Here is a 25,121-nt window from a genome sequence, read left to right as displayed (position 1 = left end):
TATTTTTACATTTGTAGACCCTTATCACTCTTGCCTGAGGATAGGAACCAACCCATCCATTTCTAGCTCCCCTCAGCATACTCAAACTGCATGGCCTTCGTACAGTCTGTGTTCTGTGTGACATTCTCTTTAGGTTCTTTTCCTCGTCAATATTTTAATATTCTCATCTCTCCTATTGTAAAACAATAGCTACCCCAAACTCTCTCTTTACCCCATTCTTCTCTTTCTACAGCCATACCTGTCTCCTTTTCTCCATAAATGGTTGTTTTAATGAGTAGTTTTATTGATTTTCCTGATAAACAGCTCATTCAAGAAAAAATGCAAATAGTACAGGACTTGGTGAGGGTAAAAATCATTTAAAATGCCATCATCCATATATAAATTACTTTTCACTAAATCTCCTGTCTCATTGCACATACATACACATACTCAACATTCATGGCACATAATTTTATATCAGTGAAATCACACCTAAATGCTGTTCTGTGACCTGCTTTAAAAATTTGAACATTATACTGGGTACATCTTTATAAGCTAGTTCTTCTTAATCCTCATCATTACTAAAAATGATTGTAAAGGTGGGGCACAGTGGCTCATGCCTGTAATCCCATCACTTTGGGGGATGGAGGCAGGTGGATCACGATGTCAGGAGATTGAGACCATCCTGGCCAACATGATGAAACTCCATCTCTACTAAAAATACAAAAATTAGTCAGGCATGGTGGTGTGTGCCTGCCTGCAGTCCCAGCTACTCAGGAGGCTGAAGCAGGAGAATCTATTGAACCTGGGAGGCAGAGGTTGCAGTGAGTCAAAATCATGCCACTGCACTCTAGCCTGGTGACAGAGCAAGACTCTGTCTCAAAAAAAAAAAAAAAAAAAAGGCTGTAAAGTAGTCCATTGTTCCAGTGAGTCAAAATGATTAATAGGCCAGGCACAGTGGCTCATGCGTATAATCCCAGCACTTTGGAAGGCTGAGGTGGGAGGATCTCTTGAGCCCAGAAGTTTGAGACCAGCCTGGGCAACAGAGCAAGACTCGTCTCTACAAAATTTTAAAAAATTATCCAGACATGATAGTGAATGCCTATAGTCCCAGATAGGAGGCTGAGGCGAGAGAATTGTTTGAGCCCCAGAAGTCAAGGCTGCAGTGAGCCGAGATCATGCCACAACAACCTGGGTGACTGAGTGAGACCCTGTCTCAATAATAATAATGTAACCCCCTTAAAATGAGCATTTCTGTTCTTTTTTTTTTCCTCTAATAACCAGCCCTGTAGTGAACATCTTTTTTTTTTTTTTTTTTGGCGTGATCTCGGCTCACCGCAACCTCCGCCTCCTGGGTTCAGGCAATTCTCCTGCCTCAGCCTCCTGAGTAGCTGGGATTACAGGCACGTGCCACCATGCCCAGCTAATTTTTTGTATTTTTAGTAGAGACGGGGTTTCACCATGTTGACCAGAATGGTCTCGATCTCTCGACCTCGTGATCCACCCGCCTCGGCCTCCCAAAGTGCTGGGATTACAGGCTTGAGCCACCGCGCCCGGCCTGTGAACATCTTTTATCACTATCTTTAGACTCTCTTTCCTCCCCATTATCTTTTTAGGATAAACTCTTGGAAGTAAAGTTGCTGAAAGTGTATTTATTCTAGATGCTGTAATGCCCAATTGCCCATCAGAAAGATAGTGTTGTAATGTTGTACTGAGGTATAGTTGTGAGAGGATTTTTTTTTTTGAGACGGAGTCTCACTCCAATGCCCAGGCTGGAGTGGAGTGGCACGATCTCAGCTCACTGCAGCCTCTACCTCCCAGATACAAGCGATTCTCCTGCCTCAGCCTCCTGAGTAGCTGGGACTACAGGTGTATGCCACCACACCTGGCTAGTTTTGTATTTTTAGTAGAGATGGGGTTTCACCATGTAAGCCAGGCTGGTCTTGAACTCCTGACTACGTGATCCACCCACCTAGGCCTCCCGAAGTGCTGGGATTACAGGTGTGAGCCACTGCACCCAGCTTAAGTGGAGTTTTCACTACCCTCACCAACATGGATGTTATCCAATCACTCTAATCTTTACTAGTTATATATATATGTTTACATATATATAATACATTTCTTTAAAGACTGAGTTTGAATATCATTTTGTAAGTTAATGTCCGTGTGTGTGCATGTGTGTACACTCATTGTTTTCCTTCAATTAGACTGCAGTTCACTGCAGTCTTCTGGGGACCTGAGCCTAAATCATTTCAGGTGGATCACTTGAGGTCAGGAGTTCGAGACCAGCCTGGCCAAGATGACAAAACCCTGTTTCTACTAAATATATAAAAAATTAGCCGGGCATGGTGGTGGGCCCTGTAATCCCACCTACTTGGGAGGCTGAGGCAGGAGAATCGCTTGAACTTGGGAGGCGGAGGTTGCAGTGAGCCAAGATTGCACCACTGTATTCCAGCCTGGGTGATGGAGTGAGACAAATGTCATTTTTCCTTTTTTAAAAAAATGGAAGTTTTTTTTTCTGGTGAAAGTAATTTGAAACTGTTACTGAAAATTGGGAAATAATCCTAGTCATCTATAATTCCATCACCTAGAGGCAAACATCATTAATAATTTGATTTATTGCCTTCACATTTTCTCTTTAAAAATATTTGAGATTGTACACCATCATTGTTTCTTAATTTGGGGGTAGTCATGGACCTTTTTAAAAATCTGAAAAAAATCCGAATTAAGAATTCTTTTTCTACCAAGTGGCCAGTTGAAAAAAAAATTTTTAATTAAAAAAATAGAATTTTTACTGTATACGTATATTCATACCCACCCTTTTTCCCTATTAAACATGATAAAGTAGGCATTTCTATATAATTATGAACTCAGAAATATGCACTGCTTATTGTGCATTGAATTGTTTCTCTGTTCAAATTCATATGTTGAAGTCCTAATCCCCAGTATCTCAGATTGTGACCTTATTTGGAGATGGGATTCCTACAGAGCTAATCAAGCTAAAATGAGATCATAGAGTAGACCTGGATCCAATATGATTGGTGTCGTTATAAAAGGAGGAAATTCACTAGGCACGGTAGCACATGCCTGTAGTCGCAACTACTCACGAGGCTGAGGTGTGAGGATGGCTTGAACCCAGGAGTTCTGGGCAGTAGTGGGCTATGCTGATTGGGTGTTTGCACCAGCATCAATATGGTGACCTCCCAGAAGTGGGGTACCACCAGGTTGCCAAGGAGGGATGAAGTGGCCCAGGTAAGAAAGAGAGCAAGTCAAAACTCCCTTGCTGAACAGTAGTGGGATAGCACCTATGAATAGCCACTGCACTCCAGCCTGGGCAACATAGTGAGACCCTGTCTCTAAAGAAAAAATTTAAGTGGCTGGGCACAGTGGCTCACGCCTGTAATCCTAGCACTTTGGGAGGCTGAGGCTAGTGGATCACCTGAGGTCAGGAGTTTGATACCAGCTTGGCCAACAAGATGAAACCCCATCTCTACTAAAAATACAAAAAATTAGCCAGATGTGGTGGCACATGCCTGTAATCTCAGCTACTTGGGGCGGCTAGGACAGGAGAATTGCTTGAACCCTGGAGGCAGAGGTTGCAGTGAGCTGAGATAGGCCACTTCACTCCAGCCTAGGCAGCAGAGTGACACTCTGTCTCAAAAAAGAAAAAAAAAAAAGATAAAAAAATTTAATTAAAAACAACTGAAACCATTTTTTTTTTTTTGAGACAGAGTCTTACTCTGTTGCTCAGGCTGGAGTACAGTGGCGCGATCTCGGCTCACTGCAACCTTTATCTCCTGGGGTTAAGCGCCTCTCCTGCCTCAGTCTCCTGAGTAGCTGGGATTACAGGGTCATGCCACCACACCTGACTAATTTTTGTGTTTTTAGTAGAGACGGGGTTTTACCATGTTGGTCAGGCTGGTCTTGAACTCCTGAGCTTGTGATCCACCCACCTTGGCCTCCCAAAGTGGTGGGATTACAGGCGTGAGCCGCTGTGCCCAGCCCAAAACAATTTTTAAAAAGGAGGAAATTTGGAGACATACATGGAAGATGAGGTGAAGAGACAGAGAATATGGCAATTTACAAGCTAAGAAGAGAGGCCTGAACAGATGCTACCCTGCTGACACCTTTATTTCAGATTTCTAGCCTCCAAAACTGTGAGACAAAAAGTCTCTTGTTTAAGCTACCCTGTTTACATAATGCAGACATTTGGATGAATATTTACTTTGTGCTAGGCATTGAACAAGGTTTAGGAATACTAAGTTAAAGAGGTCAAGTTCTCTGTCTTGAAGGTGCCTAGATTGGCATGTGCATAAAGAACCCTGGGGTTGTGCAGTTTTAGGTGATATACAGGGTATCATGAGAGACTAGGTTAGGTAAGGGTCAGGGAAGATTTCCCAGAGGATATATCACTTGAGCTGAGTTTTGAAGAACCAGTATGAGCTTACTTAACTGTTTTTCTGTTATTGGACACTAGGATGTTTCCGGTTATTCATTTTGGCAAATGGGAATTTTCCTGTGTTTTTGGATTATTTCTTTAGGGTAGATTCTCAGCAGCGTACCACTATTGAGACAAGAATATGAAACTAGAGACATCATTTGGAGGCAGCGTAATATTCTACCAGATGGAGTTTTTCTGGCTTATTGAATCATCCTCTTTTATTGGATAGCAGTCTCCCTGATGTTCTGTTTCCAGTGTTTTGTTATTATAAATAGTACTGTAGCGTATAATTTTTTGCATAAAGCTTTTTTCTATGATTAGAATTATTTTAGTTATTGAGTCCTAGAAATAGAATGAAAGTAGAAATAGTATGAAAATGGTCAACTTACTTTTCAAAAATGCTAACATAGTCTCACTAATAGGTGAAATTTATTAACAAATTGATTTATTATAGTCTTTTATATTGTTTAGGGTGTGTTAAAACAGTTCAATACTTCTTTTTTTGAAGACTCATACTTGCCTAGAAAGTATAGTTTGGTTTGGATCACGTGTGATGAAGAACCGCTTTTCTTTAAGTTCCTTCCTCCACCTAAAAGAAACTTGCTTAAAAGGCACAATACTTTCACAAACTTGCCTACACAATTCTGTGCTGGTTTCTCACCAGCCGATGTGTGTGTATTGCATTGGCCTCTGTTTAGATTGCTGTCTGTCTGAAAGGTAACCGAAAAGATTCACCTTCCAAGTGAGCTATTTCTATTCTATTTTGTGTGTCTTTCAAAATGACTCCTGCATTCTCCACCAGACTTGAAATCCCATTTATGTTGGCAGCATGTCTACTGTAATAGAGTAACAGAGAACTGTAGTCACAGTGACACATGGGAATACGGGTGCACGGAGCCAGGTCAGGAATGATAGGGTGTTCTGTCCCAGTGAGGGGAGGGTTTGCCAGCAAAGATTGTATTGCTTCCTTCATCTTAAAAGTGAGTATAAGTACATTTTATTGACTTAACAAAATAATAAGCATCAAGGGCTAATAACCGGTTGTGTATATTTTTGAAAAAGATAGCCCATTCACTACTTTTTTTAAACTTTACTTTTAAATATCAGGAAAAAAATGCAAAGTTGGCCATACCTAGTAGCTGATGCCTGTAATCCCAGCACTTTGAGAGGCCAAGGTAGGAGAATCACTTGAGACCAGGAGTTTGAGAGCAGTCTAGGTAACATAGTGAGACCACATCTCTGTAATTTTTTTATTAAAAAAAAAAAAAATTTTTTTTAGCTGGGCATGGTGATGCATGCCTGTAGTCTCAGCTACTTGAGAGGCTGAGACAAAACGATCACTTGAGCCCAGGAGGTTGAGGTTGCAGTGAGCCATGATTGTGTCACTGCACTTCAGCCTGGGTGACAGAGTAAAACCCTGTCTCAAAAAAGAAGCAAAGTTATATGTATTTTAAATATTATAGGAGCATACAATGTAGAAAATGTAGGTCTCCCATAATCCTACCCCACAAAGATAACCCACCATGGTCTACAGTTTAGGACATACTTCTCCAAATTTTTCCTAGCATTTAAAAAATAACAGTGGACTGGGCATGGCGGCTGTGATCCCAGCACTTTGGGAGACCAAGGCGGGCGGATCACGAGGTCAAGAGATTGAGACCATCTTGGCCAACATGGTGAAACCTCGTCTCTACTAAAAATACAGAAATTAGCCGGGTGTGATGGCACACACCTGTGGTCCCAGCTACTTGGGAGGCTGAGGTGGAAAAATCACTTGAACCCCAGGAGGCGGAAGTTGCAGTGAGCTGAGATTGCGCCACTCCACTGCAGCCTGGTGACAGAGCAAGACTCCATTAAAAAAAAAAATACAGTGATGCTCGGCTTCATTAACAATAAATGAAATACCAAGTAAACAAAAATGAGCATCCTCCCCCTTTAGCTCTTAAAGATAAAACAAAAACATAAAAAGACTAGTTATATCCATGTTGGTGGCCACATAGCAAAATCTGTGCTCTCATACAATGTTGGTGGGAATATAAATTGGTTCAAGTTGAACATCTCAAACCTGAAAATCTGAAATGCTCCAAAATTCAAAAAGTTTTGAGTGTCAACATGACACTCAGAGGAAATGCTCATTGGAAGCATTTTAGATTTTAGATTTGGGGATTTGATATGCTCAAAGTATAATGCAAATATTCCCAAACCCCCCAAAATTCAAAATCTGAAACACTTCTGATTCAAAGCATTTCAAATTAAAGGATACTCAACCTGTGTAGTTTAGTTAGAGGGCAATTTGTCAGTAATGATCAAAATCTTATGTATGACACATGTCATGTGTATTTCCTCTGTTGACTTTAGAAAAATAGGAATATTGATAGCTGTTTTATAATAATGTTATCAGCTATAGTGGAAGTGGCAGTGCTGCTTGTGGTAGTGGTACCGGTGGTACCACTGGCAGTACTGGTGTACTGCTGTTGGTGCTGGTGGTACTGCTGGTGGTGGTGGTACTACTGGCAGTGCTAATACTGTACCACTATGGCACTGGTGCTAGTGGTGCTGTGATTTCAGCATTCACTGTCTTCTGCTATATGATGAAGCTTGATGAAGTCACATCTAAGTCTGCTTTGTACCCAGAACAGTGCCAGGGGGCAGTGTGGGTCAAAGCATTTCTCTTGCTTCTCTCACAACATGGGCAGAAAGATAAGCTTTCCAGGAGGAAGGATTCCATTGCCCCTCATAAGGTGGAAGTAGCTGGTGTCCATCCAGCAGCCCCATCCTCACACACTCAGAAGGCGTTTCCTAGGAACTCCCTCCCCTCCTTTGCTTCTGAGTCCCAGACCAGAAGTGAGATTCTGCCCTTTGAAATATTTATAACATTCAGTTCACCATAAAAACACTTTGTAAATGTAAGTGCTGTAAGTGGCCCAAATTGTATCAGCAGCTTTTTGAGAAATGGGGGGAAAAGGAAAAGGAATTTAAGGAAATGAGATCTAGTGAGCCAACCTTGCTATTTTCAACCCATAATTAATGGCCATACATCTGCATTTTGTAATTTCAGAAATGACTAATTCTTGGGCTGTTTTTGCACATTATAAGAATGGCTTCATTCCAATATAAATCATTCTTTCTACATTACACAGATTATGTTGCTTTTTAAATCAATATTTTTATTTTATAGTCATTTTATTTCCAGATCTAGAAATCCTGAGATTCCTTTCTTAAGGGGGTCCTTTTGTATCAGCCACTAAGGAAGTCATTGAAACCTAACTGGCTTCTTCCAGCACCCCCTGTGTAGGCTACCCTCTTCCCAGTCCTGCAGGAAAGCCCCCTTGCTCACAAATGCACAGGGGCCAGAATTTTTCACTGTTGGAAATTGTCCCTACCTTATGTAGATACTATCTCCATCCAATCATCACTCCTTTGTTCTACTGTTTGGAGCTCCCAGAATAAGTCTACTCTTTGTATCTTTCATGTATTGAGGATGGTCATGTCCCTTTCCCCATCCTCAAATGATTTCTTCCTCATTGGACAAGATGCCTGGAAGTCACCCTCTTGGTTACTTACTCCACTAGGTAGAACAGTACACAGACCTCTATTCTCCAGAGTTCCTACCACCTTTTTCATAATACGGTATTTCTGATAATGCATCCTAAAATTAAGTTTGTTTACTTGTTTTTGGCACCCACATCACACCATTGTCTCATGTTGATTTGTAAACAAACCAAAACTCCAGAGCAGTTGCTTTTTCAGCCTAAATGCAAGATGTAACATGCTTCTCTAAAATGTTATCTTTTTTCCTTTGGGCTCATTTTTTCCAGACCCAGACATCTTTTTGAATTCTGATTCTGTCCAGTGATTCTTATCTAAAGCATTCATCTCTCCCAGCACAATGTCCTTGGATGATTTGAAAAGCCTGCCTGCTAGATTGCTGATGCATTTACCTAGGCTCAGGGGCTCTGAAGAGGGTGACAAATCCCTCATAACGAGTTTGCCAAATGCGCGCTGGCAGCCAACGGATTAAAGACTCCTTAGAAAAGGCAGAAGAACAAAACCTACGGTCTGGCTCTCAGAGGGTGCCACGGCTGCTGTGGTGGAGAATCTGCTGGAATGGAGGATCAGAGGAGTTTTGGTTTGGGCATTGACATGTAAATGTCAGAGGGGCCTGAGGCTGTTTCGTAGCAGACCCTCCCGCCTTCCTACACAAAGCCCAAGGCTTTGCTTTTGTGAGGACTGGGCTGTCCCGGATGCAGAGGGAAGTCCCCGTGAGTATTCATTCTTATAAAACTGTTATTTTGCACTGGGGTTGTCGACAGCATGGTTCTCCCAGCCGCATGCCGTGGGAGTGTTTGTAATGTGTTCTTTTCTGGATATAGACATACATCCTTTAAATGTTTTTGAAATGAAAATGAATACTGCTGGGTGATTATTAATTTGATTTATGTAAGGAGAGCAACAGTCACATTTGTGCACGTGTATGTACATTTACAAGAACAAGATTAGATACGAGGTTCAAAGTATTTTTTGAATTTTACCTGACATTTCTGAACAATAATTTTATTTTTGGCATTGTGTTTTCTGTAGTCCTCCTCTCTCTCTAACCTATTTTGAGACAGTCTCGCTCTGTCACCCAGGCTGGAGTGCAGTGGTGTGATCTTGGCTCACTGCAACCTCCATCTCCCAAGTTCAAGCACTTCTCATGCCTCAGCATCCTGAATATCTGGGATTACAGGTGTGTACACGCCACCACGCCCTGCTAATTTTTGTATTTTTAGTAGTGATGGCGGTTTCACCATGTTGGCCAGGCTGCTCTTGAACTCCTGACCTCAGGTGATCCGCCTTCCTCAGCCTCCCAAAGTGCTGGGATTACCGGCATGAGCCACCGCACCCCACCAAAAATTAATATTTTGAAGTGTTTTTCTTTTTTCTTCTGAAACTTCAGCATCCAAAATTCAATATGTGAATTGTGAAATGTGTGATGCTTTTACCACAGGGTAGAGGATATATGTCTTTGTAATCCTCTGGGCTTATTTTTTTTTACAAGTCCTTTACTAACTAGCCAGAGATTATTTAAAATATAAATTTAGATTTCATATACAGAATGATGAATACTGGATTGAGTAAAGAGAAAAATCTTGATCTTAAAAAATGTTGAAGTAAAAAGTTTTGTTTGGTAAAGTTTTCCCACATAGGACTCACTTCTTTAACTGCTTACAGAGATGGTGCTTTTAAAGAAAACATTGTTTTAATAAAATACAAATGTTCTCTCTCTGGTACAGATACCTTTTGCAATATGAATTCAGCACACAATGAACCCTTAAGCCTTGAATATTCAGATATGTTTTTTGCTCTTTTAAAAGCAATTACAGTAATAGAGTTAGGTTTACATACCAGAATACCCATAATGAGATTGGAAAAAAAAGTTCAAGCCATCAGTCAGATCCAGAAGCCATAAAACCTATTATGGAGTGTGAAACCTATTCTTGATTTTTAAGTACCTCTTGCTCTGATGAATTTAATTAGTGGAGTTTGGTACAGTGGAAGAAACACTAAACTAAGGGTTTTGAGTCATGGGCTCTGTCTCTAGCTACCTAGGTGGCCTTAGGCGAATGACTTTCTGGACCTCAGCGAGGGACTAGATCAGTGCTTCTCAACCTAGGGGCCCTTGGAAATACTGAGTAGGAATATGTCAGGTTGCCACACTGTAGGGGGGCACTAATGGTTTTGGGACCCTGGATGTCGGGCATTTTGAAGTGCCATAGACTATCTCACCCAGCCCAATGAAGAATTGGCCCACTCCAAATATCAGTGACGCCCCATGAGTAACACTGGACTGGATGATTACTAAGGTTCTTTCTGCTTTGTTTCTGCCAAGTTCATAAGTGGAGTATTGGCACGCATCACATACTGATGTGATGCCAATACACTCAATGTCTATATTTCACATTTAGCATTGAAAGCTGTGTTTTCTGGGGTGAAGTCATATCTGGTAATGCTGGGTCAGGACACTCGGCTGTGGCATCTCAGATTCAGAACTTTGTTGCTTGGTAAGCACAGAAAATACTGGTATGACTGAAAAGCAGGTGCAGAGCCGGGCCTGGGTTTTTTGGTTAGCTTTGGATTTTCCTTTATATTCTTTCCTCAAAGGGAAGCAGTGGGTTTATTGTGGTCACATGCTTGTCCCCAGGCCCTGGGCTTTTCTGCTGTAAACAAAGGGCAACCTCCTCTTCACATTGCTCTGCTGCTGGGTGCTGTCCCATCTGTTGGGAAAGAGGGTCACTCTGGAGCCTCCAGTGCTGCTCTGCAAATCCGAATCCAGCTGCCTGTTGTCACAGGCCAGACTGCAGGAACCATCTAGACAACTCTGATAAGGACTAGAAAAAAGATTCCTGGGGTATCTGAGTTTTTTGGTAGGTTCGCATAATTAAATTGTTCCTTATTTGATAGTGAAGTGCTATTAAATGAAAGTCACATGGAAAAGCTTCTCTCTGGATTGTCTTTTTGTAGAAAGCAAACATGAATTATTACTAATCCTCACCTGAAATTTGCTGTGATGTTTGTGCATATATACAACTCTTAGTAACTACAGTGTTCTATCACCTGGAACATGCATTTTAATTAATGTGTTTTTTTCCATATAAAAACAATTTATTTAAAGAAAATTCAAATAAGTAAAAAAAAAAAAATCAGTACTAACTACGTTTTGATACATATCTTGCCAGACTTTAAAACATTTTACCAAAATGGGGTCATAATATGATGCTTGACAACCAACTTTGTTTACTTTGTAATACCTCATGTATTGTTTCTGCGACATACAGTCATGGGCACCATCTATATGAAGATGGTCCCAAAAGATTATAATAGAGCTTATAGAGAAACCTGATATGTGGCACTTTAGACTGGCATTGCAGATCAAGTAGCAGAAATGATTTATATTCAGTAATGGTGCTGGGACATTTGGTTACACACACACACACACACACACACACATATATGAAAAAATTATATAAATAAAAATATATATACTTTCTAGGTTTCCCTACATACATGCTGTGATGTTTACACACGACAAAATCACCTAACAGTGCATTTCTCAGAATGTATCCATGTTTGCATTACAGCATGATTGTATTACAGAATTTTATGTGACTTCTTAGTTCAGGCTGCTATAACAAAATATTATAGATGGATGACTTAAGCAATCAGAAATTTATTTCTGACAGTTCTGAGATCTGGGACATTTGAGATTAGGGTGTCAGCATGGTTTAGTTCTTTTTAAAAATGTTTAAATATATTATATTTAAATATATGTATTTAATATATTTTTAATTTGTAATTTTTTTTTTTTTAGAGAGGGGGTCTTGCCATCTTGCTCATGCTGGTCTCAAACTCCTGGGCTCAAATGATTCTCTTTTTTTGGTCTCCAAAATGCTAGGTGCCAGGATTTTGGTTGAAATCATCTTCCTGGTTTCCTTGCTGTGTCCTCATGTTTGTAGAGCAGATAGAGGGGAAGCAAGCTCTTTTGTTGTCTCTTCTTATAAGGGCACTAATCCCATCGTGAAGGCTCCACCCTCATCACCTAATTACCTCCCCAAAGTCCCATCTCCAGATCACATCACACAGGGGATTAGGGTTTGAACATGTGAATTTGGGGTAGGGGGTGGACACAAGCATTCAGTCCATAGCAACTACTGGTAATCCACTGAGAGGATGGTGCTGAAGAGTACAGGTCCTGGAGTTGGACTCTCTGGATTCCTACCTTAGCCCTGACACTTACTAACTGGGCAAATTATTGAATGGCTTTGTGCGTCATTTACTCATCTGTAAAATGGGGAGAATGTTAATACCAATCACATTGGTGTGTTTTGAGAATTAAATGAGATAATAGATGTTGGGTGCTCAGAATAGAGCCTTACCTAAAGTAAGCACTCAGTATCTGTTAAATTTCATCTTACCAGCACCAGCATCAACATGATTATATGACCATACATCCACTAACGAATCCCATGGCATTAGATTCTTGTAATTAAATTATCTTGGATATCCAGAGTATTAGTTAGGATCATTTTCAAAATGTGGAATTTCAGAGCCAAAGAACAAACAGCAGTTTAAAGCTTTGGATACATATTGCTAGATTTTTTTCCAGGAAGCTTGTTTCAGTATTCCTTCTACCAACTTTTGTCAGCATTAAAAAAATTCAGCTTGGGATTCCTTCTAACATTCTATGTACTGGGACCTCCTCATTCCAATAATTTGGAATATAAATTCATTTCCTATTGTTCTGGGGCAAGCATAATTAAGAAAATGAATTAGCCACGAAACAAATCACATAAAGCATTTCACCGTCAAATGAAAAGAACAAGGCAGCTCACCTACACTTGTATTTTCACTTGTGCTTCACCTTCTCTCATTGATCAAGGGATGTTTATGTGTGAGAGAATGTGAAGTCCTTAGATTCTCTTCCCTGCAACCCAGTTTAATGTCTAGAAATACTAGAAAGAAAATAATGATCTTTGGTACCATGATGGGAAACATACATGAAATTAGCTGCATAAATTGTGAAACAGCAAGTCAGTCTTTTTATTCTGTGATATGTAAAAATCATTTATTTCATTGTATTTACTTTTACCATAAAGAAATTGCTGCAAGTTAGTATGTACAGAGGATCCACAGTGTATCCTTTGTTACTTGACTTGATACTAAGTGCTATGGCCCAGGATGTTTGTTCAGCTTGCCTGTGCTACCAAGTGCCTGGTGGTGACTCAGTTCTCCCACCTTTCATCTCTATTTAGATGACTGAGACCCCTCTCTACACCAGGTTGTGACCTAGCCAGCCTAGCCTTCACCTGTATCCAGTGCAGTGTTGCCAGATGAAGCCTGCTTTCATTTTGTTCCCAGCAGTCCACCCACCTGCATTTGATTATAAACACAAATGCAAACATGAGCATTTAATTCATGTAACATAATGAAGCTGGGTGTAGTGGTGCATGCCTGTAGTCCCAGCTACTTAGGAGGTGGAGGCAAGAGGATTGCTTGAGCCCCAGAATTGGAGGCTTCAGTGAGCTGTGATTGCACCACTGCACTCCAGACTGAGGGACAGAGTGAGACCCTGTCTCTAATAAACAAATAAAAACAAACCACATGACATAATGCAGTTATGAGGGAAGCATCCAGATGATTTCCAATATGTTCAGTTTGTTAGATTCTCATTAAGAACAAAGAATGTAAAAATTCATCCTCATTGAGGATTCTCAGATTTCTGAAAATACATTTTAGGCCCCCGGAACAATGCTTGGTAAAGGCCGATTTGATTTTTAGACATTGTCCAAGGTACTTTGGGTAATTATTAGCATTGCAAAAAGAAATATAGGTTATACTTTTATTGTTTCTTTGTATTGAATATTTGACTCATTTTTGATCAAGAACAGCGGGTTTTAAACTTTTGACTGTGACCTACTCTAAGAACTACATTTTACGTGGTGACCCAGTATGTAAACATACATATATAAACACACACACAAATGAAACAAATGTTTCCTACCCAAAATAGATGTGCTATATATCAATCTGTTCTGTTCTGTTCCGTTCCATTCCATTTCACTCATTCCATTCTTTAAAATGCTGCTTATGATTATTAACTTATTTTCATGACCCACAAATAGGCCATGACCTCCAGTTTGAAAATCCAATTCCAGAGGTGGTTTCTTAGGACTGTGCATTGACTGATAACCTTGGTGGGGACTTGTGGCCCGTCTCATTCATTGCACACTGCCTTCCTCTTGGTGCTGGGTCCAGGGCAGGCTGTACATGCCGAGGGCATTGCTTCTGGAGGGGTCTCAGTGCTGCAGAGCTGGGCAGGAAATCAAGGAAGAACCATTTGTGTTGGCTGCCTGGGGACTTGAACAGCTTTGCTTTTGAGAATGTTGGTCCTTCCCTGAACTGGCTACTGCAGTTGACAGCTCTGCCTGAGAGGGAAAGTTTAAACGAGGACAATAATTCATTTTGAGTGCCCCTGAATGATGTCTTTGTCTCTGCTCTTGACAGAACAGAAGGAAGTTGTTCATTATTAAGGATGCCAGCTGCCCACAGATTGATATATCTGTAGCCAGGGCTGGCTCACATTCAAGTAGGTAGAGATCTGGCTCTCCAGTTGTTAAATTTTGAAGAGGTCCAGAAAATATTTTTCTTAAATGTCTTTACTCAGTCTCCTGTGCCTAAAATTTCATGATTAGAAGTTTGGTCTTTTGCATCTTCTAAGTTTTTGGTCTTCTGCGATTCCAGATCAACATAAAAACATCATTGGAAAAGAGACTGCCTTAGGATCGTATCAGATAATATCTAATGGGGATTTGGACAGTGCTGAGAGCAAGGCATGCACATTTGGGTGGAGCTGGGGATACTGGAGGGAGGACCGGCAGACTAGAGAATGGTGAGCAGGAGGAACTAGAGGCCGCAGGGCAGTCTTGGCCTGGTGAAGCCTCTGTGTCTAATGGTAATTGGAAAGCTCCATGAACTGTGGAGCCCTTTAAATATATTAATGAGAATTTTATGAAGACATTGTGGCTTGGGGTGTACTTGAGCAGGGGTTAGAGATGAAGGAACCGGCACTCAACAAGGGTGACCAGAACTCTTAGGGCCACTTGCTACTCAGGGATTCGGTGTCCTGTGTGGTCCACTGTGTTTTGTTTAACAAATTTATTTTCATACAGGCAACATGACTGATATATGCTACCCAAGGGTCACCTTTTTTTTTTTCCCAGTGGCATCTAAGCACCTTGCATCTGTATGGGCATTTTTTCCTTAGTTTTCTGGTCATTCAGGTTGGTCCAGATTAACGCAGTTCAACTGCATGCCACTTGTTTTTCTAGTTGTTGGTCATCATAGGATTTAACGCTGGAAAAGACCTTAGCAATCACCTCGATCAGTGATTTTCTGGCTGTGGTTTTCACCTGTTACTGGATCTTCAAATCAGTTTTATGGGTGTAACTGACAGGGATTGTTCAGAGAATCCTGTAAATATTTATCTTCCCTACTAGGCGTTGTGTAGTACACAAATGTGTGATACGTTGTAATGAGCAGCAGTGTACAAAACAGGTGTTTTGTGTGAGTGATACAGATAGATTCATTCTTTTATTTGACAAATATCAGATATGATTGAAGCCCTTATTATTTATAGGTACTGTGGTGAGGTGCAGGGGATGCAAAGATGAGTGACGTGGGCCCTGTCCTGGAGATGGTCAGATGATAGCGAGGAGACAGGCGCAAAAGGCTGCTGTGACGCACTGGTGACTGCAGTGGTGAGGATGCCTGGTTACGTCCTCCTTACCCTAATGAGCACCTGCTCCGGAGCTCTTCCTCTGGAAAAGCAATGGGCTGGCCGATTCAGCTGGACCAAACACAGCTGTGAGAAGCTGCAGGGTATGTCTTTGAGAGAAAACCCATCTCTGTGGTTTAGAAAATGAGCAGGGAAGGCTTCTGGGGAGAAGTGCTATCTCTGCTTGGCCTGTGTAGTGGGTCAAATGATGGCTCCCAAAAAGATAAGTCCATGTCCTAAGCCCCAGAGCCTTTGAATGTTCCCTTATTTTAAAAGACGGTTTTGCAGATGTGATTAAGATGAGTGGTCATCCTGGATCATTTGGGTGAGTTCCAAATCCAACAAGTGTTCTTTTCAGAGGCAGAGGGAGATTTGACATAGAACAGGATGAGGCTGTGTGACCAGTGAGAATGAAATGATGAGGCCACAAGTCAGGGAATGTTGCTGTCATCAGAAGCTGGAAGGGGTCTCCCCAGGAGCTTCCAGACGGAACACGGCTCCGCCGACAACCTCATTTTGGACTCCTGGCCTCCAAAACTGTGACGGCTTGTTCCAAGCCACCACATTTGTGGTAATTTGTTATGACAATCCTAAAAATGAACACAGTCTGGAAGGGAGGGTGTTGTGGTTCAAGACATGTGACCCCAAAATGTTTCAAGCTGCAGAAACTTGAGAAAACTGCAGACATAAGAGGGTTGCTCTTACTTTCCCCCCTGCCCCTTTCTCCTGAAGCTGTCCATGCAATCTGGAAAGAATTGTCTGATCTTTCCCTGAAGCAGGTCTTGAAATCTCGTATGAAAGGTCCTCTCCTGGAAAAGAATGTAATTATCCCTGAAGATGAAGAGTCACAGAGAAGAATCTGCACAAACAGGTTGTGTTTTGTTTCTTCCAGTTTGTTACCATTAGATCCTATCCCCTTTATCCAGTCGTACTTCATCACTCTCCATTTCTTCATCACACCCAGCATAAAAATATACGCATTTCTCTATTGCTTTGGGTCTTCATTTCCATATGAAGACTCCCATGTCACCTAAAACTTACATTGAATAAATGTTTATGTTTTTCGCTGGTTAATCTTTTGTTATGGGGCCTCAGCCATGAACCTAATATGGGTGAGGAAAGATGCTTTTCCTCCCTATAAGGGTATTTCTGGAGAGTGCTGGGGCTGGGAGACAGAGCCCTGTTTGGGAAGAAAGAGGTGAGTCACGCCTGGCCGGAGCACGGATTTTGTGAAAGCCATGGCAGGAGATACTACTGGAAAAAATGTAGCTGACCCAGTGCCTTTGAGGTGGTTTGAGTAGCTCCTAGTTTGTAAAGGATCATTTGATAGTTCATTGTGCTGCCTCTTAGGTAATGGCTCTTAATACTGGTGACCCAGCAAAAAACACAGGGTGAGGTTTGTTTGTTACCCAGGTGACTGCATGGGGAGCAATGCTCCCTGATGTGTAAATGCTCCTTGATTTTGCCTGCTGAAGACAGCCATGCATGCCCCACTAGAGAGTTGCCTTAGCCACTTTCTGCAATTTGTTTTTGAACCTGCACTTCTCACTGCTTTTTCCTAAACAGATATATTTTTGTGGCATTTTATTTCCTTGAAATGATCAATTAATATATACTCATTCCTGAGAAGTGTAATACACATCTTTAAGCCAGGTGAAGAAGTTCATAACATGAAACCAGTCCATGCCTCTTTCAGAGATTCACAACAGACCCTTCCCATTCTAGAAGAACTGGACCATTTGGTACCTTTTTTTCTTTAATGAGCTAGAATTTTTTTTTTTTTTTTTAAGATGGAGTTTCACCATGTTGGTTAGGCTGGTCTTGAACTCCTGACCTCAGGTGACCCACCTACCTTGGCCTCCCAGAGTGCTGGGATTACAGGCGTGAGCCACCGCGCCTGGCCCATGAGCTAGAATTTAAGAGTGAACGTATTCTGGGACCTAATTCAGTTTTATATTTACCACTTGAGAAATAGCAGGTAAAAGTCTTGTGTTTTTTCAGCTGTCTTCCTAAGCTGCATGATACATTCCTATATTTTTGCTCTTCTTCATGCCCCAAATTCCGCATATACTCATGGATTATGGATTTTCATTATTAGTTTTTATAATAGAAATAATTCAAGCTTACTGTAAAAATGTCAAATGATAGGTGTGAATATATGCCTCCATAACCTACTTCAGGTGACTGCAGAGGTGGACTTGCACCTCAGTCCTCCTATCAGTTTCCTTTTGTAACAAATTACCACAAATCTGGTGGGGGTAAAGCAACAGAAATGTATTCTCCCAGAGTTCTAGAGGTCAGAAGTCCAAAATCAAGGTGTTGGAGGGCCCTGCTCCCTCCAGAAGTTCTGGAGAAGATTCTGTTCCTTGCCTCTTACGGTTTCTGGTGGTTGCATGTATTTCTTGGCTTGAGAAATATGGCTCCAGTCTCTGCCTTCATCTTTACTTCCTCTTGTCTTCTGTGTGTCAACTCTGTCTCTCTCCCTCTCCCTATCCTTTTATTTTGAGACCAGGTCTTGCTCTATCTATCACCCAGTCTGGAATACAGTGGTGTCATCTCAGCTCACCGCAGCCTTGACCTCCTGGGCTCAAGCAATTCTCTCACTTCAGCCTCCTGAGTAGCTGGGACTACAGGCATGCACCATCATGCCCAGCTAATTAAAAAAAATTTTTTTTGTAGAGATAGGACCTCACTATGTTCCCCAGGCTGGTCTCGAACTCCTGGGCTCAAGCAGTCTTTCCACCTCTGCCTCCCAAAGTGCTGGGATTACAGGTGTGAGCCACCGTGCCCAGCCTGTCTCTCTCTTATAAGGATACACATGACTACATTTAGGGCCCACTGTGATAATCCAGGATAAGCCCCTCCTCAGAAAATCCTTAATTTAACCACATTTTGGAGGGTTATATGAGGTAATATTCACTCTTTTTTCATATTTCAACCAGGCAATACTGACAGGTTTCAGGCATTAGGAAGTTGACATAACTTTTTGGGGGCTACTGTTCAACCCGCTACAATTGTTAAAGTTATTCTGACACTTGTTAAAATGGTAAGGGAGATTTTATTCAGGATTATCCTGCTAGGTGTTAAGGCAGTTGCACAAGGGGAGAGAGATTGGGTTCAACTCTGAATACAAGAATGAGTAGGAGGACCAGGTGTGGTGGCAGGAGGATCACTTGAGACCAGGAGTTTGAGACCAGCCTGAGCAACAGTAAGATCCTCTCTCTACCAAGGGAAAAAAAAAATGAGTGGGGTTGGTAGCCAAGAGAAAGGCCATGGGGGTCTGTGGATGGAAGATTACTAAGAGGAGACATCAAAGGTTGGGTAATTCATGCTAAACTAACAGGATTCCTGCTAAAGGCAGATAACTCTTGATGAGATGTCATGAGGGGGATGAAGAATTTGATTAGATAGTAATAGGATTAAATATCAGGGATGAAAGTATTCTCTCTGAACTAACTTAGCAGGATTCTTGCTAACACTGGGCTGTGCAGGCCTGGAAAGGACCAGGACTAACATTGAAGCCAAGTCAAGAAGAGGCCCCAGAAGAGTCCAACTCAAGTTTGGTCAAGGAGTGAGTCTCTGTCACTGTCTTCTAAGCAGTGTTTTGCAGACTCAGAAAGACCATTAATAGGAACCTGGTTTTCAGTGTGAAGGTATCAGCAATCAAGCCTGTCCTGGTGGGGGAACCTCAGCACTGCATGCAGCTGCTGCCTAATGACAGAAGTGGCTTTGCACTGCCTTCCCTTCTCTCCTGCAGCCAGTCTTTCTTGCCTAGCCACACTATCCTTGCAGTGTGGACATCCTGCCTTCATGAGGATAGCAGTTTAAAGGCCACTCTGCTTCCCAGCCACCCAGTTAAAAAGTGGCGCCTGCTTCTCTGCCTGAACATTATTGTTTGGATTCAACGTATAGAAAAAATAAAACACTCACGAGGACTGATGTTAGGAAACTCATCACTGTATCAGAGAGAATTTTAGATTGGTCAGTATGTGAGAAGAAGAAATTGATTGCTGATTTGGGGCCCAGACTTAGAAACTTTGGTGACAGATAAGAAGCCAGGTGGCTATTCTAAGGTGGACCTCTGGGAGGAGGGTGAGGGGGATCTTTTCCACAGCAGGGAAGGAATCTGTCTGCCCTCAGATCCCAAGTTGACCTAATCTCTTCAAGATAAGACCAGGATTGAGCTCAGTGCAGCTCTTTTGCTGAGTTCACCTCTTTGCAGGTGGATGTCAGCTTGTATCGTGCCTAGGACTCTGACAGGTAGTATGTAAATGGAATCAACTCTGCAACTCTGCAGGTAGCTCCCGCTGGTGCTTCAGTGTAGGAAAGCCCTACTTTCGTAATATTTTTCAGTTCTCTTCTGTTGGCTCATTTTTCTACTACAGGATGAGAAAGTAGTGCTTTTTACTTACCAAACTGAAACTGTATCATAGGGCTTTGTAGGAATTCAGTACTGTAATTATATTACATTCAGCTCACTATAATTTATTGCATTCAATAAATTGCATTTATCGAACACCAGCCCTTTGCTGCATGCTTTCTAGGACACTTTTTATTTCATTTTATCTTTACAACCACCTGCAAGTTGTAGGTGTTATTTCCATTGTTTAGGTGAGGAAACTGAGGCTCAGAAAGTTTCTGACTTGCCCAGGTTCTCTTTTACAATAATTGTGGTGTCAAGATTTGGAGTCCATGCTGCTGACCCCAGTGTACATGTTCATATGCAATCCCGTAGGCCCCAAGAAAGAGAAAGAATCCTGGAGCTAACTGGTGGCCACCTTCAGGCTTTAGGACATCTTACTAAGCCTGTCTGCTGTCTACAAAATGAAGACTATGGAGTTGTACTTCTCTAGGTCACAGGAACACTGACAATGGGGATTAGCAAGCATCCCCCACCCTGTAATTAAATTACTTAGGAGTTTCCTTTGGGAAGACAATATTTGAATGAATAACAGAACAGAATTCTGCCTATGAAGCCACCCCATGCCGTAGGTGCGGTTCTATTAGAATGATTAATGGCAGAGGGCAGAGTAAATCACCAGCTGGGATCCTGTTGATAACAAGCTTGCAGGAAACTCACTGAAGTCAATGTGTAAACACCGAGATGTGGGCAGAGATATACTGGGTGGTACCATCGGGACCAGGCCCAGGAAGTCGTCTCTTCTCTCCCCTTTCAGAGACGTGCCCTGGGGAAAGCCAAATTTTATTTATTTATTTATAGACAGTGTCTCTCTCTGTAGTCCAGGCCGGCAGTGCAGTGATGCAATCTTGGCTCACTGCAGCCTCTGCCTCCCAGGTTCAAGCAATTTTCCTGCCTCAGTCTCCTGAGTAGCTGGGAGTAAAGCACCTGCCACCACCCCTGGTTAAATTTTAGTAGAGATGGGGTTTTGCCATGTTGGCCAGGCTGGTCTCAAACTCCTGACCTCAGGTGATCTGAGGGAAAGATAAAATTTAAATGCTACTGTCTGTTTTCAAATGACAAAGAACAAACTTTTATTGTGTTTCAGAATTTAGAAAACTTACGGGATCTGCAAATAAGAGTTTTGTCCCAACATCTAAGCATAAACACTAGCCTTTATTTTTTGATAGAACATCCAAGAATACTGATGAAAAATTATTCCACTTATTTACTTTGCAGCAGCCAATGCTTCTACCCCAAACAGAATGTCCCCTGCTCTGGGTGAGTTTATAGTTTCTTCTTTTCTGTTTTGTATGAATTCCAGCTTGTCAGAAATTAAACACTTTTCCCACAAGTCTTGTCTTCCTAAGAGTGGTATTAGCAAATAATAGTGGTTGTATTTCTCTTCCTTTCTCTCTCTGTGTGTGTCTGTGTATCTTCAGCGCTTTCAAATATTAAAATAGCTTTATTAAGGTATAAGTTATATATTATAAAATTGCCGGGCACGGTGGCTCAAGCCTGTAATCCCAGCACTTTGGGAGGTGGGTGGATCACGAGGTCAAGAGATTGGGACTGTCCTGGTCAACATAGTGAAACCCCGTCTCTACTAAAAATACAAAAATTAGCTGGGCATGGTGGCACGTGCCTGTAATCCCAGCTACTCAGGAGGCTGAGGCAGGAGAATTGCCTGAACCCAGGAGGCGGAGGTTGCGGTGAGCCGAGATCGCGCCATTGCACTCCAGCCTGGGTAACAAGAGCGAAACTCCGTCTCAAAAAATAAAAAATAAATAAAATAAAATAAAATTTATCCACTATAACTATGCAGTTTGGTGACTTTTTTTTTTTTTTAAATATGGAACGCTTCACAAATTTGCGTGTCATCCTTGCGCAGGGGCCATGCTAATCTTCTCTGTGTCATTCCAATTTTAGTATATGTGCTGCCGAAGCGCGCACAGTTTGGTGATTTTTTTTTTTTTTTTTTTTTTTGAGACGGAGTTTCGCTCTTGTTACCCAGGCTGGAGTGCAATGGCGCGATCTCGGCTCACCGCAACCTCCGCCTCCTGGGTTCAGGCAATTCTCCTGCCTCAGCCTCCTGAGTAGCTGGGATTACAGGCACGCGCCACCATGCCCAGCTAATTTTTAGTATTTTTAGTAGAGACGGGGTTTCACCATGTTGACCAGGATGGTCTCGATCTCTCAACCTCGTGATCCACCCGCCTCGGCCTCCCAAAGTGCTGGGATTACAGGCTTGAGCCACCGCGCCCGGCCAGTTTGGTGATTTTTAAAGTAATTTTACACAGTGTGCAACCATCACCAGAATCCGGTTTGAGAACATTTTCATCACTCCAAAAAGTTTCCTCATGCCCTTCAGTGATCAGTTTTCATTCCCACCCCTAACTCTAGGCACCCATCAATCCCCTTTCTGCCTCCATAAATTTGCCTTTTCTAGATATTACATATAAGTGGTATCAGGTAGTATATGGTTTTTTGTTTCTGGCTACTTTCATTGAACATAATGTTTTTGAGGTTCATCTGTGAAGTATATGTTAATATCAGTTCCAGAGGGATTTAAAACAAAAACAAAACTTTGAATTGTGACAAATTTTACAAATATATGAGGGTACCTCACTCCCAGACTGAGTAATTATGAACTCATGGTCAGTCTTGCTCCCTGTTCCACCCACTTCTTCGCACTCTTTTGGGTTATTTTGAAGCCAGTGTTATCACTTTATTTGTAAATATTTTAGTATATCATTTGTATTTATCTCATTCTTTTCTATAGCTAAGGAGCTAAATACTTAGAGAAAATGTGGCTACCTAGGTAAGGGGGAAGGTAAGAGAACTAAACATTAAATTAACTAAGATATACAATTCTTGCTATGTTTAACGTACTACATATGACAATCTGGGATATTATGTATAAGTCTTATAAATCTAGGTCTGCAATATATAATTACAGTACTTAATTCAAACATCAGTCTGTGCAGATAATAGATTTCCCTTTATATATATACATATATATATGTGTGTATATATATATATATATCTTTTTTTTTTACCTTGTTTAGATTTTGCTTTTATTCTAAATGCCAAGTTTTGTTTTGTTTTAAGGATAGAGAGAGTTATGTTATAGAGAATGATGTGAAGTCCTCTCTGGAACCTGCTATGCAGAGAGGTGAATGCAGATAATTTCAAATTTGCTAATCTGAAATTGTGACCAAGGTGAGAATACAATCTGGTCATTGTTTCTGTTGATTTGAGAGCCCAGTTTGCTATGGATTAGATGGAGTCTTTAAATTAGAATAAGCAAGGAGAAATAAGCTCCTGAATAGCTTTATGGACCATTCATTAAGGTTTTTGTAATTATTGGGTATAAGGTATGTGCCAGCTTCTTTGTATAAGTAAGCACAATTGGATAAAGATTTCTGCAGCAGATGCTTGAGGTTGACTTTCTCAAGGCCCATTCCCAACCACTGTCTCCCTTGCCTTCCTCTACTGTTAAGACTGGAAATCTGAATGTTCAGTTTTTCTAAGCACCTTCCAGCCAAGAGTGGTCGTGTGATACAGTTTGGCCAAGCACAAGTCTGCTGGGAAGGGCCTCCCTTCCTGAATGAAAAGACATATCTAAAATAGAAAAAGACTTTGCTTTCTTCCTGTCTGGACCTGGATGTGACACCTGGATGTAGAGCAGCCTTTTTGAAATCAAGAGTTGACATAAGGATAAAAGCCGTCACATTAAGGCTGGCAAAATTCAGAAATAAAAGGAGCCTAGGTTCCTGAGGGTAATGGTAAACTGTTACCCACTGTAGACTGCCTTTCCCAGGACTTATTCATATGGGAAAAAAAAGAAGCCTCTATTTTGTAAAGCTTGGTGAGTTTTTTTGTTGTTGTTATTTGCAGCTGATTACGTGCTTTGTTGTTGCTTATGCATTTGTCACCTTTTTGCCATTTCAGAGTACCATCATGCCTGATGCTATTCTGGTCTAATCATGGACTTGAGGAATTTTAGGGATGGGAAGTCCTAGACATTATCTAGTTTAATGATTCCCAACCAGTGAGTAGGGGTCACAGTGCTGGGGGGAAGGTGCTACTGGTATTTAGCAGCTGCAGGCAGAGGTGCCAATAGCCTGTATTGTGTGAGACAGTGCCATAGCACTAATGGTCCTGTTCACGATACCAGTTCATAATGCATGGTAAGAAACACTAGTCTACTTCCCTGATACAGTCCTAGATAGAGAGCAAGCCACCCAGGGCTCTTGAGACCCTGCTGCGGTGGCTTAGACAACCTAGACACCTTCACTGTCCTCTTTTCCTGCCGCTCCTCACTTTAGCCTGTTTTCCCTTTCAACTCTGTTGTGATGCCCACTTTGATTCCTCAGGACTTCAGCATCAAAGCAGCATTCCAAGCAAAAGACAAATGCACTGCAAACCAAAGATCAATGGAGAAAAAAAGCATGAAATACCCACTGAAATCCCTAAAGCCCCTATAAAATCATACTCTGAAAAATCTCTGAGGCATCTGGGCTTATAATTTGTTCACTGTCTCTCCAGATTCCATCACAACCCAGTTTTATGAGGCCTGGGCTTGGGGTGTTGTGAATGGTCACTTTTTCCACCTCTGGTGGCCCTTTCATCTTGCTCCAGTTGATGGCCTTGATGCTTCTAGAGCAGGCGTCCCCAAACTACCGCCCGCGGGCCGCATACGGTCCCCTGAGGCCATTTATCCTGCCCCCGCTGCACTTCAGGAAGGGGCACCTCTTTCACTGGTGGTCAGTGAGAGGAGCGCAGTATGTGGCGGCCCTCCAACGGTCTGAGGGACAGTGAACTGGCCCCCTGTGTAAAAAGTTTGGGGACGCCTGTTCTAGAGGCAGGAAGTGGAGGTTTCTGTCACCGAGACAGCTTCTGGTCCCCTTAGCAACACAGGGGCTAAGCTCTAGAGCTCCCAGCCCTGCCTCCCAGGAGAGAGCCAGAGATCACTCACTCTCCTT

At 41.8% G+C, this 25,121-nt stretch overlaps 1 protein-coding gene and 1 non-coding gene across 8 annotated transcripts in view; one reads left to right on the top strand and one right to left on the bottom strand.

Moving 5' to 3' along the window:
• Positions 1-25,121, top strand: part of ANKRD6 (ankyrin repeat domain 6) — a 197,518-nt gene that overhangs the window by 42,265 nt on the left and 130,132 nt on the right. The window contains exon 1 of one of the 7 annotated variants that reach the window (XM_074397699.1): positions 1,317-8,682. The exons of the other annotated variants lie outside the window; for them this stretch is intronic. The gene's annotated coding sequence lies outside the window, so the exon portion shown is untranslated. Of the gene's footprint in view, positions 1-1,316; positions 8,683-25,121 lie in introns of those variants that run through there. 7 annotated transcript variants of the gene reach the window in all.
• LOC120363383 (U6 spliceosomal RNA) lies at positions 21,980-22,086 on the bottom strand. The gene has a single exon (XR_005578940.1). It is a non-coding gene; the product is annotated as a U6 spliceosomal RNA (small nuclear RNA).

Source organism: Saimiri boliviensis, chromosome 4, assembly GCF_048565385.1.
Source record: "Saimiri boliviensis isolate mSaiBol1 chromosome 4, mSaiBol1.pri, whole genome shotgun sequence".
NCBI lineage: Eukaryota > Metazoa > Chordata > Mammalia > Primates > Cebidae > Saimiri > Saimiri boliviensis.
The sequence above is the reverse complement of the archived record's forward strand: the minus strand, read 5'-3'. Positions and strand labels throughout refer to the sequence as shown.